Below are 15,102 nucleotides of genomic sequence, written 5' to 3'. Positions count from 1 at the left end.
TCGACCTCGAGAAGGCCTACGACACCGCTTTGCGTTACGGGATCCTTAGTGACCTCAAGTCATTCGGTGTCTCGGGTAAGATGTTAAACACCATTGTTAGTTACTTGTCAGAAAGAACGTTTCGAGTGAGAGTTGGTTGTGCACTCTCAAAGGTTTACGTGCAAGAAAATGGCGTACCGCAAGGTAGCGTGGTGAGGTGTACCCTCTTCATAGTTAAGATGAACTGCCTTGGAAAGGCACTGCCACCTACAAACTCTTATTCCATGTATATAGATGACGTGCAGATATCTTTTAAATCCTGTAATCTGTCAACATGCGAACGTCAAGTCCAACTCGGCGTCAAGAAACTTGCCGGCTCGGCAGACAAGAATGGTTTTAAATTGAATCCCGTAAAAACTCTTGCGTTGTGTTCTCCAGGAAGCGCGGGGTCCATATGGACCCAGACATTACTCTTAATGGCGTGTCGCTTCCTGTGAACAAGGAGCACAAGTTTTTAGGTGTGGTGTTTGACCACCAACTCACATTCATCCCACATATAAAAAAACTTAAGAATAAATGTATGAAAACAATATCATTAAGGTACTCTCCCAGCAATCCTATGGGGCTGACAAAGAACTCCTACTACGGCTCTATACTTCTTTGGTTGGTTCTCGTTTAGACTATGGCAGTGTGGTATATGGGTCGGCGACTGAAACAGAGTTGCGAATGCTTGACCCAGTACTGCACTTGGGGCTTCGTCTCGCATCGGGTGCTTTTCGCACTAGCCCTGTCGAGAGTCTGTATGTCGAGTGTAATAAGTGGAGCCTTGAGAACCAACAAACGTACATGGACTTGCTTTATGCTTTTAAAATTTCATCACTGAATAACCATCCTTTTTATCCTGTCTTTAACGATACATCCACATCTCTGCTGTTTGTAAATCGCCCATCCGTTCCTCTGGACTCAGTTTTCACTTAGAGTGGGAGAGCGAGCTTCGGATCTCAGCGCTTCGTTTTTTAGATGTGTACAGATAATCATTTTCAGACATTTTACCGCCTTGGAAAGTTCAACCTGTGTCCTGTGACCTTTCTTTTATAAAACTTGACAAAAATCGGGTACCGCGAGCTGCAATACTGCAGCACTTTCTGTCTTTGCAGTTTAAATACCCATGTGCGCGAGCTGCAATACTGCAGCACTTTCTGTCTTTGCAGTTTAAATACCCATGTGCGGAATTTCACAGTGACGCTTCTAAAACCTCCACCACGGTGTCCTGCGCTGCTCATGGTCCGAATTTCAATGCAGCCAGAACCATGAGCGTGCACACAACAAATTTTTCAGCAGAAGTTTATGGAATTTTACTGATTGTACGACACATTCTTGAAAATCAAAATCCCAATTCCATCATCTAAGCAGATTCCTTGAGTGTTGTTCGCGCACTATCATCGCACAAGCCTCCCCCCCCCCCAAAAAAAAAAAAACAACCACATAGCTAATCTTGTATTCAACAATATCATGTCTGCGTATGCGCAAGAGCATGAGCTGTTCCTCTGCTGGGTCCCAGGACACGCTAGGATCGCTGGGAACGAGTTGGCAGACGAGAGGGCCGCTGCTACTGCACTCAGGAACAGCGTAGACATAACAACCGTGCCATATACAGACCTCAAGCCACACATAAGACAACACTTGCGTAGAACATGGGAAACACACTGGAGTGAACAGACAGATAACAAGTTACACGTTATAAAACCACGTTTGAAACCATAAACCACTGTCACACGCAACAGATACCCGGAAATCACCTTGGCTATGCTGCGGATAGGGCACACCCATGCAACACACTCGTATCATGCGCATGTCGAAGCTATCATTGCGTTCAAGGTTCTGCAGTTGCATCTCTTTCAACTTCAGTTCTACCTCTCGCTCTTTCAATTGTAGGGAGACTGCCTTCCAACATTCCTCTACTTCGTCATCTTTCGCTCCGCATTTGGATATTGCCTCGATAATTTCAGGCTTCGCATTGACTTCTGCACTGTGATGCCTAACTCTTCAGCGAGCAACACAAGGTTGGGTTTCGTTAGCGACGTGAGAATCATGGCTGCAGATAACAAAAGTGTAACACTTACACGTACTACTTAAATCTAGCAAAGTCAAAAATCCTCTACTACCAAGAAAACGTCGTTAATGCTCCCAATGAAGTCAAACAAGCCGTGCTCTCATCAAACCGACGCCAAGGGCCGCCGCCGACGCAGGCTCCATACCGCCGCCACCGCTGCCACCAGCTGTTACGTATTCGGCGGCTGGACGACCGACGGGTGCCGAGGAACAGACGACGCAAGCAGTGCCAGGAAGACAATCCCGTTTATTCACTCAGCGACGCGCTTTTTGTGCGCTGTCGAACCAATCAGTAGGTGGCAAAAAAAAAAAAGAGGAGCCGATATCGCGGCAAGCAGGCATGCTTATCAGACAGCCAGACGAAAGAGCATGGCAGGCTCAGCGAATGTTACAGGCCCTATCCGTAGTTCACATACTCATTCAATGCACAGCACTTCCCACAACGCGACGCAAACACTTTACACAACTATACAGACTCCAACTACACCCAGTGTTTTTCTTGTCTGAAGATCCCATGTTTTCTATCAAGTGTGTTTTTAAATATTTAGAAGTTAAATTTTTTAGACCTCATTTCATACTACGCATGATCACTCCCTGGCCCTATACACCAGCCATGCTCATTGTCGATTTCTGATTTTACTCGTGTTTCTTCTGACTTATCATAGTGTTTACGGTTTCACCCCTCATATATAACCAGTTTTTTGGCGCTCTTTGCCCCAGTTGGCCTTACGCCATTAACATCCAACCATCATCATCATAGCGACCCGGGTGGTATTGTAATCCCATTGTTATGACATTGGAGTGATTTGCAGCATAATATGTGCTTGGTCGGTTCGGCGCAAATTGAAACTGTTACGAGAAAAAAAAATGCGGCTAGGTAAAACAATTTAAGGCCAGCTAATCTAGTTACCGCGCCGTTGACGTACAGGGGGGGATTAAAAGAAATACTAACAACGGAGCACACAGCCTCCAACGCATGCCGCACCGTCTGCCTGCACTGTCCGTAAACTGCGCGCATGCGCAGTTCTGTCAGAGCGTTTGAGAGCGTGGCCTACTGTTAGGGGAAATGCTTGATAAAGAAGTGACGCCGGTCATTTATTTTGAGGCGTATTTTTTCGCATGTGTCGCCACTGATCATCCTGTTATCTACTGAATTCGGGAGCCAAGCGCTCTGCCGGCTGATTGCAGCTAGCATGATGCCCTTCAACGATCATCCTGCTCAGTGGCGACGCAGCATAAAAAGGCGTCTCGAAATAAACGACCGTCGTCGCTTCTTGATCAAGCATTGCCCATAAATGTAGGCCACACTCTCAAACGCTCTCGAAGAAGTGCGCATGCGCGCAATTAACTGACTTTGCAGCCAGATGGTACAGCATGAGCCGGAGGCTGTGCGCTCCGTTGTTCGCATTTCTGTTGATCCCCCTTTACTATTATGAGCGATATGAAAGGGAACACAGGAACGCGTGGCAAACAGCCTCGAAACACACTCGGAGCGATACGTGGATGGCGCTTTGAAAATCAAGGGGGAAAGGGGGGCGCTTGTCCGCTAACTGTTGGCACTCCCACCACGCTGGGATTTCTAAAAAAGCAACAGCTTGCGTCATTTCGCCGATAATATGGTATCGCACGACAGCCGATAAGACGCACGGCGGAAATGGGAACAGTTGTTAGAACAGCGTCCCCCTTTCCACTTCGTTTTCGACGGCGGCCGCTGCGTATCACGCATAGCTGGGTCTGAGGGCGTTTTCTATGCGTTCCTGTGTTCCCTTTCATATTGCTCATAATAGTACGTTTGATTCCCAATTTCCGTTATCGCTTTGTTAAATTCGCGCACGTTTGAATGGGCACTTGAAATGCATATTCGCACCGCAACGGCTGTACGCCCTTTCTTCCGTGTATGCACAGGGGACCGTTAATTATATATTACGCTTGCATTACACGTAATGCCATACATTTGCAGTGCGCGCGCTTATTTCATCTTAGTAGTCTTCGAGCGGCTTCATCTTAGTAGTATAAAAAAAACTGAACTGAAACGGCACAGCGTATCCAGTCATTGCGATTTGAACCGAAACACACTGGGCGACTATATTATTTTCAGCAGACCTATTTTTGCCCAGCCGAGCGCTTGTTAAACGGGTTTAGTGTAAGCGAGTTGAGCGTGGACGCGGCACTGACCAGAGGCGCGGACACGAATTTGACCATGCTACGGCAGAACGGCCACTAACTCTCTTCTGCAATGAATTACTGCCTATATTTGCGGAGTGTTTGTGGCGCATCTCAAACTCGGTGGTGACATTTTTCCCCTTCTTTATAGGATTATTTCACGGATCAATTTGAGCAACGGATATTGGAGAAGCTTGGCGTTAAAAAACTAAACCCAAATGCCACTCCCAGCATTTTTTCTCACAGGAAGCCACGTCAGCAGTACAAGCCACCTGCACGACGTCATTACGGACGTTTGTTACAATAAAATATCTTTGGTGGTACCAATACATTTTTGTGATATACGTTATTGTTTTCTCTTGATAATCATTGTGACATTTGTTCTCGTTCAAATTTCTTTCGGGTGTGTTCCTGTGTTAGTGCAATGTACAGATATGCCAGAATATCCCAGCACAAAAGAATTTTATCCAGGTGCCTCCATTAATAACGGCTGTAAACGACCGCAACCGGTAAAAAAACGTATTGCATGATAAATTGAATGTAGTAATTAGTTACATAATTTGTACCTAGAGGGACTCGATGTCTGGTTCGTATGAGAAATAAAGGCCACAAATCTGCAATTTCAGTTTACCCGATCGATTGATCGCAGTCTTCGCTGGCGCCTATTCCCGGAATTACAAGCCTGCGTTTTTCACTCGGTTCGCACATGGACGTACGGCCGCATATTTTTTTTAATTATTCACAGCAGCCTATAACGACAGAAACATTTCTACAAAAATGGCTAATCACTCTAAACTGCGGGGAATTAAGGTAGGATATAGGTCGTTAGTAAAACGGGCGCAGAGTGAACGCCGCTAATGATTCACAACCATCGCAAGAAAGGCGAATGCAAGGACGCCAGCGCAGCAGTCGAACGACGGCATTTGCGAATGAAGCGCTATGTATACTGCCGCGGACCGAGCGCAAGCCCTCTGTGCAGTGATTGCACGACCACAGTCACGCGAATGCGAGAACGGAACTACCGTAAGAGAGCAGTTTGAAATGTCCACGCTCGATCCTTTCGCATTCACGAGCTATCCTGAGATGTTACTGCATGCCGCACACGTAAACAAAAACCGCGCTGTGCGTATGCGCCAGCGGCATCCACCCCGCAAATATCCCCTTGTATACAAAAATATAAAACAAAACACCCTTACTCCGTGCGTGTTGGTAAAACGAGGCTCTATAAATCCTATAAATGCTACCAAAGAGTGATTGCGGCGCGAAAACAAGAGCAATCTGCACAAAAAACTGCACCGAGCGGCCCGAAGCGTTGCGAGAGCGTCTGCTCTGAAGCAGCCAACAAAAATGGCCGAACCGCCGCGGAGTTAAAGGGACCGCGGCGCCGCGGGTGAGGAAAAGAAAAAAGAGGAGGGCAGAGGAGAAGGAGGGAGCAGTTGGCGCTACCTTAGTAAAATTAGGAACCTTAACACGCTAATGCTTATGGCGCCATCTGTCGAATGTTTTCCGAAATGAATCGCCGGCTGATCTGCTAGCGGAGTGCCGGAGTGCTTGGACATTTTACGACTATCCGAACAATTGTAAACAAACGCTTTGCCGTTAGTATTGAATGCAACATGGCCATAACACGACGTAAATATCCCAAGTAGCACCAAAACATTAGAAGAACGTATTTTTTTTGTTTGGTGCTAACGTTAGAGCAATGTTCTTAATGTCATTTTTTTGAAATGTTTAACTAATGTTATCAAAAACGTTACAGCAATGTTTTGTTAAACATTATTTAAACGTCCACAAAACATTTTTACAACATATTATTAATGTTAGTGTTACATTTCCCTAACGTTGCAGCGAACAAGCTAATAACGTTCAAAAAACGTTTAAAAACAATGTAAAACGTTACATCACATTTCGCCAAACGTTATGCGAACAGTAAGAAAGCATTTCTACAACATATAAATACTTTTGGAGTTACGTTTACCTAACGTTGCAGAAGCACCCTACAAAAACATTTTAAGAACAACTAAAAAACGTTACAGTAACGTTTCGTCAAACATTATTGGAACTGTGAGGAAGCATTTCGACAACATAGTAATTATGTTGGATTTACATTTACTTAACGTTGCAGAAAACACGCTTGAAACAATCTTTTAACGTTGCAAAACCTTTTCAGAATGTGGACCAGGAACGTTACAGTGACGTTTTGCCAAACGTGTGGAATGTGTATCGTGGAGCATTGTTTCTGTTATCCACGTTTGCCGGTTACGATATATTTTAAAGCATTTTCAAAATAACAAGGAAAAGTGAAATTTCAAATAAATTTTTATTTTATTTTTGCATGGTTACAACATTTTATTTACATTCCATTGCTGCTGCTGTGCAGGAGAGGAGGCTCCATCCAGGGGCTGGCTGCGTCTGTGTGGAAAAAGCAAACGATTCCTACTTCAGTACGCTGCGGCAGTAGGCGGTTTTTGCGCGAAAAAGTAGTCGCCGCCTAAGGATTTGTTTAGTTAACGAGCGCACACACGCACACATGCACACACGCACGCACTAAAAGGAGAGAAACTGAACAAGCAGCTACGCAGCAACTCGTGCTAACCATATGACCAGAAGAAAGCAAGCGCACTAAATTTTGGGTCACCTGACTCCCAACTTGAACCTCCCGAGTCAGTAACCTATACAGGTTAGTGACTGTTCGTCAAAGTCGCTCGCTAGCGGAGTGTTGTGTCTTCTGCATGGTTCATGTATTTTTATTAGGCAGAGATTAGGATGAAAATCATTTAAATATAAATGCACTATTAAATTTTGAGAATATTAGTTTATTGCTTACCTTGTGGGTTCCTGTAAGCCCAATATTCGCAAAGTGGATCCAGTCACCAATGATGTGGCCCGCTATCGACTGTGACCTGCGTCACACCAGCAGCAGCTGGAAAGCATAGGGCGCGGCTGCATAGCAGTTCATAAATTGAACTACTAAAACAAATCAAAATACGCTCTCAGAAATTTTCTACTCACCAAATACTACTCGGGAACGGATACTAACCTCTCGGACCTTTTTCTTCTTTTCTTCCTGTCCAACTGTATATAGATGACCGCTACCTCAATCGAAACAACCCATCTGAAAATTCGCTTTGTTGTAGAAGCGACGTTTGCTCCTCCAGTCCGGCAGATCTTTCACCTAAAAAAGAACACAAAGTGCTACAGAGGTATTACAGATGGTTCACACAAAAGAAACACCGATTAAACACGAATGTGTATAATGGTCCAAGTTTACTTACGTAATAAAGGGAACCAAAGTGGGAACTCATAAACGAACAACTTCGATCCTAGTCTTTCTCAGCACTGAAAAGAGTTGTGTGACATGTTTAATACATGCTTGGAACAGGCTAGGGAAAGAAAGGAGGAAGAATTTGAGCATTTTACAACAACCCGGGCATTCTTCCTTTTTTTATTTTTTTTTTATTTGCACGAATGCAGGAAGGTTCTGTTTTTCAGTCAAAGCCATGCGTATCATTGCAGCCACTAAATTTGTTAGCGTTCACTTTAACCATGGTTTTTGTTTTTTCACGCTCGGCGTTGTTACCTCGTCATATGAAACGCACCCTGTTATTCATCACTGCTGAGCATTTACAGGGTTTTTCAAAAGTTGGGAAGAGCGCCTGGAACCACGGCTGTAAAAGCCTTTGATTCAAGCTGTTCGAAACCGCACCACCGATGAACAGTACTAGAACTAGCCTTTTTGCTCGAAGCATGTCGGTTTTATTTCGGCGAACGACGGCTGTGCACGATCAATGCGGCCCCAATGAAAGCGTGTTGGTTCCAAACTTCTGATAAAGTACGCGCAGTAGGCAAAATTCTGTATCCAGAGTGACCTCTTTTGGGCGGAACGGTTCCCTTTAGAGGGAGTAGGTGATCGCTAGCATGACCAAGTACCTCCCACATCTCTTAACCCCAATTCCCCCATCGGATCTTTATCGGCTTAGTTGAAAGTGGCACCTGCCCTGGTCATTCCAGCTCCTGTTGTGCTGTGCGTTATCGATTGAATTCGCTTTTACATTTTGATTCGCTAAACCCGCTAGCCATTTACACAATTGAGCAATATTTACTTACCAGTTTCTATGGTCTCGGGATTGGCACTCATCGTCGATGAACTCCGCGGCTTTCCCGGTTTGAGGGTATCTTGAAAACCATAGCCTGCAATGAAAGTGACTTCGACTCTTTACCAGCTGCTATTTACCAGCCTTTTGGGGTGCATTTCTCACAACTCAAGAACGCGCTATGCTGCTTTAATGCATTCCAAAAATGTAAGTCGCAAACGAACGCATGTACTCGAACAGCGCACTTTTTCCCACCCTCTGTGACACCTTCAGCCCTTAAAGTGCCCCTTTCTAACAAAGTTGGCTATATAGTCACGCAGGTTGTCTGGTTGCTTACTCGCCAGCGAAGAAAGCTACGACAAAAGGCTCAGGTTTGCAGCTTTTAACAATATATCCCAGAAGTCTGACGAACTTTTTGCGATAGGTACACCGTCATACCGTCTAAGTTAACCAGCGGCAAAATGACCAAGGGGTGCATTCTGACCTGTTCGTTTGCATTTGTATCGACTACATTCCGAAGTAGCTGCACTGGCTGCACCCCCCCCCCCCCCCCCCTTTTTTTTTTTCACGTTAAGGAACCCCGGCGTTCCCAACATAATTATCGCATCGCCAGGCAATTAGGGGCAAACGTAATGCTTTTTTTTCTTTCAAAATTTCGCACAGCGAACTAACGTGACACGCACATTATTTTGTTTCGCGTGCCCAAGCCGCTACCTCACTTGCCCGGCTGAAGTGAAGATCATTCGAGTGTGGGCGAGGTTAGTTATCCGAATTCACTTCGCTTTGAACAAAGCGCGCAAAAATCGTTTCCATGCAACGAACAAAAATCGTTTCCATGCAACGTACCCGTAACATCGATTCTTCCATCAATACTGCCTACTATATAGTTCACCAAACATATAAGGCCCGTTCACACTTGCGACGATGAGACGCGATTTCGGAAACTTGCCGCCCGGCGATCCGTTTTGTCGTTCGGTCTCAGTCAATTTGTCGCCGCGACAGAAATCGCGTTGTTCGTCGCAAGTGTGCACGGGCCTATAAGCAAGAAAATACTCACGAGTTGCTCCTGCACACCTTCCTTGTATGTCGCTTACATTGGCCAAACGCCGCCTCTGGTGCTTCGTTTTGAATATCCAGCGATAAACGGGTCTCGGTTGGACAGACCACGGAGAAGGATATAACACCATCGAACAGGCTACGACTGAACAAGCATGCGCTTGCGCATATACTTACGTCTACAACTGCAGTGTTCCAGGTAAACGATCCGGTGTAACGACTGGAGCTGGGTGCGCACGGGGTCGGCAGTGGCGACAAAAGACCCCTTGAGCCCTTGCCCTTTTTTCTTTCCCTCTCATATGGGGCGAGAAGGCAGTGGATCTCCAAGCAACTTTCCGCAGCCGCTGTCTGCGGCTGAAACCTGTCTGAATGAACAAAAAGCCGTGGGGGGATGCTACACAAAGGAACGTCGCACAATGCGACGGGAAACTTCTCCACCCGCCCTTGGGGACAGCGCCGCGAAGTTCGCTTTTACATCGCAAAGTGAAGACAGGGCTCCTTACCTGCTCGTCTCAACGAACAGAATGAAGAGGACTCGCGAACAAGATTGACTTTGAACGAGACTGATCGTGATGCCCGGATCAAAGAACGCTTCATAACCAAACATGAAATACGAGTGGTGTAGGGAGAAAATATGTAAAAAACACCAGTGGCATTTTTTTTTTTTTGTAAACTAGAAAACTAGAACTTAAACGCTTTGATTCACTAGTCAGAAATATCATGCTTCGATGAAAAAAGAATTGTGGGCAACTTAACCAGTCCGGCTGGTGCGTACGGAATAACTGTGTGGTCACATAACTACAAAAAAGGGTTGTTTTTTTTTCGTACATGTATGCTTTAAAAAGCGAGTTACCCCTGCCGCCTTGAGCACTATTAGCGAACACGATTACGTAATTTCTCGCCTCATCGCCGATAAAGCATGCCTTCGCCAGGAATGCCTTCGCACATGGAGTCCATCTCCCCCCCCCCCCCCCCTTCTTCCTCCCCCGTTAAACGGCTCCGAAAATTACATAGTCTCACGACTAGAAATAACATGATATCATTTCACAGTAAATCACGGAATATTACGCAAATTACGGGATATTACGGCTAGAAACTGCTCTTTCTAATGTTTTCTAAAATGTTTTCTGAGTGAATGTAGAGCAATCTCTCCCCTGCCCAAAGAACCACAACTTAATAGGAAATAAGCCGCAACGAGTAAAATAAATCTGCTTTATAATAGGTGTTGCTTGAAGTGTGTTAAAGAAAAACCTAACAATGGACACAAATCGTAAGATAAACTTTTGAAACGCGGCATTAATATAATAAAAAAATTCAGTAAGTGAAGTAAATAGTCATTCACGACATATGATTTACCAAAATCAAAATACAACAATACGTTCAAAGCAAACAAGGCATACAAGAACCAGACCGAAGTAGGTGGCTAGTACCAAGGAGGAGGAGGAATAAACTTTTATTTAGGCCCAATCTGACTCCGTGTGTGGAGGCAGACCAGTGGGGAGACTCCTTAGTCCAGGAGTCCCTGGCTCTGGCTGGCAGTCCGGGCCCGTCTCACCAGGTTAAGCTGGGAGCCGGGTTCAGAGCTGGACAGCTGCGCCGCCCACTGTGAAGGGGAGGGGTGGGGATTGGGAGGGAGGTTGGGTGTGTGGGAGCATTCCCATACGATGTGATAAAGTGTACCCCTTTCGGGGCAAAACTTGCACTGTGGTGAGTGAGAGGTGGGGAAAATCAAATGCCAAAGTGTATTGTGAGGGAAGGTCCGGGTTTGAAGTTGACGGAGAGTGATTTCATCGGCTTTTGTTAGAGACAGGTGAGGTGGAGGGAAGGTGCGACGAGAGAGCTTGTAGTGTGTGAGTATGTCATTATAGGTGAGTAGGGGGTGGGCATCCAGGGTGGTAGGAGGGGGGTCGGGGGCAATGGCCCGGTGTACCACTTCTCGGGCCGCGTCGTGCGCCGCTTCATTGCCGGCCAACCCACAATGGCCAGGGGTCCATAAAATGTGGCACTCCTCAGGGAGGTAAGAGGAGTGTTCAATGATGCGTAGGGCAGTGCGAGGGAGTAGACCTTTTTGAAGGTGTCGGCAGGCTTCCTGCGAGTCCGTGATTACTGTCACGTAGTCACGACGAGTGGAGGTAAGGGACAGCGCAATGGCTATCTCTTCCGCTTCAGTTTGTGTTGAGGCTCGCGTGGAGGCAGTGGCGACGGTACGTTTTTGACTATCTACAGTCGCGACGGCGTAAGTCGATCGGTTGGGGTATGGGGATGCATCGACGTAAAGCGTGTCCGGCAGATGCTGGTAGTGGGTGCGGATGTAGTTGGTTCGCGCGGTGCGACGACCATCGTGGATGCCTGGGTGCATGTTCCGGGGTAGCGGGGCGACTTTAATGCGAGCGCGTAGTAGGGGGGGAAGACGTGCCAGGCGGTGAGGCTGAGTCGGGGTCGGATAGCCCAGGCGAGCTAAAGTACTACAGCCAGTGGGTGTAAGCTTAAGGCGCTGGAATTGCGAAGTTCGTTGAGCTTCGCACAGCTCTGTCCAAGTATTATGTATTCCCAAGCGTAAAAACAAGTCAGTAGAGGTGTTAGTGGGGAGGCCGAGTGCAATTTTGTATGCTTGCCTAATTAAAATGTCAAGTTTCTTGTGCTCTGCTGGTTTGAGGGACAGGTAAGGAGCTCCGTATGTAAGGCGACAGATGAGAAAAGCTTGAACCAGACGGGCAGTTTCAGCTTCTTTGAGACCAGTACGTTGGTGGGTGATGCGCTTAACTAGTTGTGCCAATTGAGTAACTGTGCGTGTAAGTGCGAGGATGGTGTGTGAGCCGGAGCCATCTCGTGGGATTGTCAGTCCGAGTACCCTGAGATGGGTTACTACAGGAACGGGGCGAGTCTCTATAGTAAGAGCCGGGTCCGGCGTCGGCGCCGTGTGTCGTCCCCGAGTTCTCTGCTGAAGGGTTAGCAGTGCGGATTTTTCCGGGGAGCAGGTAAGACCACATTTAGAGAGATATATGGTAGTGATGTCGATGGCTCGTTGAAGCGATTCTTGTTGTTCGCCCATGGAACCTGAGTTGGTCCATATGGTAAGGTCGTCGGCATATAGGGCATGGTGGAGGGATGGGACGGTGTCCAGCAGTGGAGGCAGATCTTTGAGAGCTATGTTAAATAGCAAAGGAGAAATGACGGAGCCTTGTGGTGTTCCTCGGGGAAGCGCTGGGAAGGAGGGTGAGCGTAAATGAGAGATCCCCACTGTAGCGGTGCGGTTGGTAAGGAAGGCTCTCACATAATTGTATAGTCGTGTCCCAACATGGAGAGTGGCCAGGCTGTTTAGTAGGGCGTCGTGGGAAACGTTATCGAACGCGCTCTTGATGTCGAGAGCGAGGATACAGTGTTTGTGATGCTTCGGAAGGTTATTGAGAAGGTCTTCCTTGAGCTGCAGGAGGACGTCTTGGGTAGAAAGTTGAGGTCGAAAGCCGTACATGGTCATGGGGAAGAGGTTGTTATCTTCTATGTACGCCGTAAGGCGATTGTAAACCATGTGTTCAAGCAGTTTCCCGAGGCATGAAGTAAGGGAGATGGGACGCAGGTTGGGTATCTCGATTGGTTTGCCAGGTTTGGGGATCAGTGAGATGTCAGCGTGTTTCCAGGCAGGCGGAAGCGTCCCTTGTGTCCAATGATCATTAATAAGATTCAGGAGCTGGTCGAGGCTGGCAGGAGGAAGGTTGCGTATTAAACGATTCGTGATTTTGTCTGGACCTGGGGCTGTGTTGCGCGTGAGGTTGCGGATTGCTGCCTCGAGTTCTTCGTAGGTAAAAGGCGTGTCCAGCGTCGCGTTAGGATCACCAGTATAGTCCGAATAAGAAGGCACAGGAGTCTGTGGAGAACGTTCGTACCTTTGTCGTAAGGTGTTGAGGAGGCCTTGTTCATCTCCTGGGAAGGCATGCATGAGTCGGCGGATGTTATGTTGATTGGTGATCTTCTTCTCTCGGGTACCCATTAGTGATCGAAGTAGGTGCCAGGTTTTGCGCGTACTAAGCGTTCCTTGTAACTGGGCGCAAAATTGGAGCCAATTCTGCTGACTTAGTTGTTGGGCGTAGTCTTCCGCTTGCTTTGTGAGGTGAGCTATGCGTAACTTCAGGCGCCGGTTTGTTTTGTTACGCTTCCAGCGTGTTACCAGGCTGTGCCTGGCTGTCCAAAGGTGATCGAGGTGCGGATCTACAGCGGGGTACTCGGTCGTGATCGGGATTCGTTTGGTGTGTTTTTGAAGAGCACGTTCAATGGTGGTCGTCCATTCATCGAGGTCCAAATTAGCGGGTGGGGTAGCTTCTAGAGTATCCCGGAAGGCTTTCCAATCTGTGAGGCGGGCGACGCCTAGTTGGGTCTTGGTTATGCCCGAAATGGTGAGGTGAACGATGCTGTGATCACTTCCGAGAGTATGGGGGAGGCATTGCCATGTGTATTGGGAGACGTTACGAACGAATGTTAGGTCTTGGGTGGTATCCCGGGTGACGCTGGAGCCGAGGCGGGTCGGGATGAGGGGCATGTTGCAAAGAGTAAAGCCGTGACGGTGTGCTGCATCCCAGAGGGTAGTTCCTGATTTCGCATTGCGCGCATAACCCCATGCAGTGTGCGGAGCATTAAAGTCGCCGAGGACTACTAATCGGTGGTGCTTAGCTAATTTAATGACATTCCGGAGGAGTAGAGGAAGTTCCTGGAGGTTGCCAGAGGGAGGGGAATAGACGTTGAGGATAAAAACACTTGATTCCTTCTTGCTGGTAGGTAAGAGTTCTACTAGTATGCAGTCAATTGCAGTGCTCAGCGGATGATGTTGCGCTGGGTAGGTATTGTGCACGAACGTGGCGGTCCGCGGCGAGTTGGGATTTTGAAATGTGGTGTAGTCTCGGAGAGAGGGATTAGTGAATTCTACTTCTTGTAAGGCGAGTACTGCTGGGGGGTTAGGGGCGATAAGCTGGTGGAGGGACGATTTTTTCCTGCGAAAGGAGCGACAGTTCCAATGCCAAATTTGAAGGGACGGGGAGTTGGTACATTTAGGCATTATAAACAGTCCGAGTCTTCCTCGATCGCTTCGTCAAGTGGAGCAGTTGTAGGGGGTGGAAGGGTAGAACTGGGCGGGCGGTGCTTTTTGCGTTTTACTTTCTCAGCGTTGCGGTCTTCTATAACCTTGATGCGGCCCGAGAGTGAGGTGACTTCTTCTTGCAGGGCCGTGAAATTGGTTTGAAAAAGTAGCTTGAGGTCATCCAGGGCAGAGAAAATGGGTGCCAGTGCGGAATTGTCTGGCATTGCTGGATTTGCTGGTGGTGAGGGTGGGACGAAGGGAGTGGGTGGTTGTGGCAGAAGTGTCTTAAGCTCCGAGAGCTGTTGCTGGAGGGTAGCAATTTGCTTGGCGTTTTCGGCTAATTGTGCTTTTAGTTGTGCATTTTCTTGTGCAAGAGTCGCTAGGTCGGAAGATTCAGCAGTTAACACGGTGGTTTGAGGGGTGGGCAAGGGGGGGAAAGGGTCATCGTGGGGGGTGTGGGCGGCTACAGCTGACCAGCTCACCTGAGAGGGCTTGGAGGGTGGACCGGACGATCTTCGGAGTGTGGAGAGGGCTGGTTGCCGGGTTTCTTGTGCTTGGCGTTGGAGGCGGGTGCGCGCGGGCGGTGGTGGGGGCTTGAGCTTGCGGCGACATTCTCGACTGGCCGTCAGG

At 47.6% G+C, this 15,102-nt stretch overlaps 1 long non-coding RNA gene across 5 annotated transcripts; it reads right to left on the bottom strand.

Annotated features, from left to right (window-relative positions):
• Positions 1–6,897: 6,897 nt before the first annotated feature.
• Positions 6,898–9,974, bottom strand: LOC144164774 (uncharacterized). Of its 5 annotated transcripts, none has more exons than XR_013321248.1 (5): positions 9,582–9,974; positions 8,362–8,445; positions 7,530–7,637; positions 7,295–7,429; positions 6,898–7,177 (listed from the first exon to the last, which is right to left on the bottom strand). It is a non-coding gene; the product is annotated as an uncharacterized LOC144164774 (long non-coding RNA). The 5 variants fall into 5 exon arrangements; XR_013321246.1 differs by having other exon boundaries at positions 7,295–7,449; positions 7,530–7,593; positions 9,582–9,971; XR_013321244.1 differs by having other exon boundaries at positions 7,530–7,593; positions 9,582–9,967.
• Between the last annotated feature and the right edge of the window lie 5,128 nt (positions 9,975–15,102).

The sequence above is a fragment of the Haemaphysalis longicornis genome, unplaced genomic scaffold (genome assembly GCF_048455015.1).
Source record: "Haemaphysalis longicornis isolate Haplotype H1 unplaced genomic scaffold, Haemaphysalis longicornis Haplotype H1 scaffold_139, whole genome shotgun sequence".
Classification (NCBI taxonomy): domain Eukaryota; kingdom Metazoa; phylum Arthropoda; class Arachnida; order Ixodida; family Ixodidae; genus Haemaphysalis; species Haemaphysalis longicornis.
This window is presented reverse-complemented; position numbering and strand designations above follow the sequence as displayed.